The sequence below is a fragment of the Wasmannia auropunctata genome, unplaced genomic scaffold (genome assembly GCF_000956235.1).
Source record: "Wasmannia auropunctata unplaced genomic scaffold, wasmannia.A_1.0 LD336078.1, whole genome shotgun sequence".
NCBI lineage: Eukaryota > Metazoa > Arthropoda > Insecta > Hymenoptera > Formicidae > Wasmannia > Wasmannia auropunctata.
The window spans coordinates 5,740,985-5,745,163 of NW_012026812.1; the positions used below are offsets into that span (position 1 = coordinate 5,740,985).

The 4,179-nt window shown below is 37.3% G+C and overlaps 1 protein-coding gene across 1 annotated transcript in view; it reads left to right on the plus strand.

The window, feature by feature from the left end:
- Nucleotides 1–4,179, plus strand: part of LOC105449148 (probable 2-oxoglutarate dehydrogenase E1 component DHKTD1 homolog, mitochondrial) — a 92,693-nt gene that overhangs the window by 85,101 nt on the left and 3,413 nt on the right. The window lies entirely within an intron of this gene.

Genomic DNA, 4,179 nt, shown 5'->3' on the forward strand with positions numbered 1-4,179 from the left:
ATATAGACTTTTTCACAAAATAGGCATTTACCGATAATATTCATATAATTAAAAGATATAATAATTTATTGCTATAGAAACGTTATCCGTCCGGTAAAGGATACACTGTAGCGTCTCTGATGTAAGTACAAAAATATTTCCTGACCGTTATGTAGCGAAAAAATATACTTGGCGGGAGACGCTACCGCGTCTCCTGATAAAAACAGACCTGGGTGCTTAATAATATTTTTACATAAATCTTGCAGCAATCTCCAGTTCAAGCAAACTGTGCGCTGAATATTTGTCGGTCTTGAAACACTGTTTTAAACTGAATCCGAAGTAATATTACAAATTAAATTGGCAAGCAATTTAACAACTTGAGATATCTTTGAGATATCTGAAAACATCTTGAAGACATTTTGTAGAAATCTAAAAGATATCTAATATAACATTTTAAAATATTTAAAAAATTTCTTTAGATATCTGGAAGATATCTTTAACCTTAAAACATCTTAAATAAATAACATTCAGAGAACATTAAGATGTCTTAAATTAACTTTTACATAGAACTAAACGAAGTTATATTGTCAAAATATACTTTATTTGCTTTCATCCTATAGCCTCCCAATTTTGAAGATTTGCCTTGAAGACATTATTTTATCAAAATTTTATTGAAATGCTACTGAAAAATAATAATAGGCGTTTTATTTTACTTTGTATGATTTCTTTTTATAATAGAACTTCGCCACGTCTATCTATCAGCAACCAGCGGTAACAAAATCTTTTTAAATATTTTTTAGACAATTTTCAGATATCTTCTACAAATGTTTTAAAGGCATCTTTTAGAAGAGATAGGTATATCTTAACATGTTTATTACAAATATCTTAAAGATATTTTTTAAAATATCAATTTTCAGGTGTCTAAAGATATCGAAATGCTACAAATAATAGCTTCAATTTTTTTTTAAATATTTTTTAGACAACTTTCAGGTATCTTTTAGAAATATCTTGAGGATATCTTTAATAAGATCTTTTAAATATTTTTAAAATCTTGATGTTTTCTGAGGGTATCTCCGTGCATTTTGATATATATAATTAGGGTTAAAAAACAATAATTTCCATTGTAACGCTTTCTATACAATGCTAATTTGGATGTTTTCCATTTAGCGATACAAGTATTATTCTGTCTTTTTCCAATATCCAGTGAAAAAAAAATAGAATTTCTTGTGTGAAAAAAAATAGAAGTGCTTGTGTCGACTTGTGTCATTAAATGAAAAGCACACTGTAAAAACAGCGATTGAGCTGTAAACAGAGCATAATTGGTAATTGAGGAACAAAAGTTTGGCAGATGTGTTGCGTTAATTAAAAGAAAATTAAATATATTAAACTGAACGTACGTGGCGCGTGTCGCTTTGGTATTATTAAAAGTATGCGCGACGTGGCGAGCGTTTACGACTATATGATTTTACCTCGTGCTCTTGCGATTAACAATGTAGGATATGTTACTGCATTCTATTTTATTGTTCTCGAATGACCATTTACCACGAGCGGTCGGCCCGGCTATTTTCTATCGCACGAATTCATTCGTTGCGCTATCGCGGATGGAAACAGAGGCAATTGCAATTTGCCGCATCGTGACCGCACCGTCGCCGACGTTGTGCCGACAAGTGCGTCTTACAGTTTCCTTATTGGGACCATTTGTCACTGTAAGGCGGTACAAAGCTTGTAGCTTTACCACTCGGAAAAAGATTGCGCCCGCGCCGCCGCGCTGGGCGAGCGACATTTGTCAAGCGTATCGGGACGAGTTGTGCGACGTATATGTCAACGAGGGGCGAAATTTAAGAAGACGTCGCACGCGCGCGCACGATACCGCGACAATGTGTGCTTTCCATTTAGCGACACAAGTTGACACAAATGTCGTTCTATCTTTGTTGTCATTGAGTATTAAAGAAAGATAAAATAAACCTTGTGTCAACTTGTGTAGCTGCATGCATAAAATGGAAAGCACCCAATTTCTCCTCTGACTGCACAAATCCCCACCGTCCTCGTTTCTCATTGCGAATTTGATGCGGGATAACTGCTGCGATGCGCAGCGATGCAAGGGCGAAATGCCTGGAGCATTCTGTATATGTATATCGTATATATCGTATATACACACACCAAAATGTCGAGCAACAATTTATAACGCAATTTTCAGCCCATATCCGTTACATGCGCTCCTTCGTTGCAAACAAGAAAACAAGACGATTACGTCGATATCGGAGGACCATCGAGACTTTAATTCCGTCTCATCCTACGGAACGTAAAAACTCACGAGCAAGATAAAGCCGAGACTTTTTATCTCTTTCTCTGTGATCTAATCACGTCGAGAGCGAAATCGGTGGTCGAGAAAATTGCGTATCCATGATGCACAATCATGACTATAGGCTTGGTCTTGGATTTATCGATACCGCAAATGTTCCTTCTCTGATTTTCACTCTGCTATCTGCAATTTATACCAATCTATTTTCAGCTATCTAAATTTTAAGGAAAAGAAACCAAGATGAAACTTAAATCTACCCTGACACACGAGCGTCCGTGCGAGATTAAATACTCTCTGACAAAAGTAGCGAAGTTTCCAGTTTTAAAGTGTTTAGATTTTTTTATTACTTTCAGCAGTTTCGCGATAATGCGCCGTATATCAATCTTGCTCTATATATTGAATTATTCAAAAACTCGTGGAATATTCAAACTAAAATTGATCCAAAATTAAATTTTTCAAACGTAGCATAAACCAGCTAGTGAAATAAGAATTTGTCGGAAAAATGTAGAATTGTATTGACTAGGTATTAAAAATTCATCTCTTTCTCTCTCTCTCTTTTTCTCTCTCTTTGTACATTTATCTTTGCGGTAAAAGTCTTCGGAAAAATACGCAAAGGAATTTGAGGTAACTTGATGTTCAAGCTAAAAGCAACAAAATACAATTTTTGCAACATGACAAAATTGCCGTTCCCGGGAAACGTGCTGTTGCAAGTTGCAAGCATGTGCTTGATTGATAGCTATAGTTCGCCCTCGGCGCTCCACTGAAGCTACATCGCGGGTTGTGCAACGTGTGGGAGGGGGGGAGGGGGAGGACTGGACGAGGAACCACTGTCGACATTGAGTATGACCCTCCTCCATCAGGCAACTGCCTTTCTGCCGTTTGAGCAGACGAACCTAATTTACCTCGGGATGAGCACGGAACCCGCGCACGGCAAAGCTAAGGTACATGGGCGGTACCGAAACGCGACCGATTACCTATCGCGAAACGTTTTTCTACTAATCTGAAAAACGTTCGTGACGGTTTTTTTTAAATAATCAGATCGACTTTATTCACAAAGCGAATCCACGATAGCGACAAATACGAATTTCTTCAAATTATCGCGAAGTTGCACAAATTGAAATGTTTCATATCTGAAGGAAACTGCATTAAAAGAAAAGTATTCAATCAGAATGCTGTTTTGTTAGGTATATGATTAAAGAAAGAATTGAATAGAAATACAAAAAGTACATATTATATTTACGATATAATGCGAGTAGGAAGATTAATCGAATTTAATAACGTAATGTATGAATACATAAAAAAAATGAACTTTAATTATAGATGAAAGAATCGGAGCATTATGGGCTTATATTATTTATGGCACGATATTGTATCTTTGGGTTATGTACGTGATAGAAAGGAAGGAAGGTTTCGGAAGGTCTTCCAATAGCAGTCAAAGTTCGAAAGCCGTATATTCAGAATTAGTCTTGCTGGATGCGAAGTTACGAAGTTAATCCTGCACTGGTATACGTGTACCACTGGGCTGCCACACTAATCACTCACGCAAACGTGAAACATTGAAACGTTTTCCCTCCAGGCCATATGTAAACGCGTACCATATCATATTCGCTGTTCGAATTCTCGCTGTCTGCAGACGTCGGCGGTCCTGTAATAAATGTTTAATCGTCTACGGCAACGTCGGCATTACGAGGGATCAACGAATTTCTCTCGAAGCTAACGTTTTCCTGAACTGAAGGAGGATTTTCAACCGCCAAACATCTCGAATAAATTTCACAAAGTTTATCTCGGTGGTGATTAAGCAGCGATTAAGACGGAGCCTATGGGCTCCGCCTTGAAAGTTAGTCTCCGGAGTAACCCACATTCGAGAGAGAGAGAGAGAGAGGGGGAGGGGGGGGGGG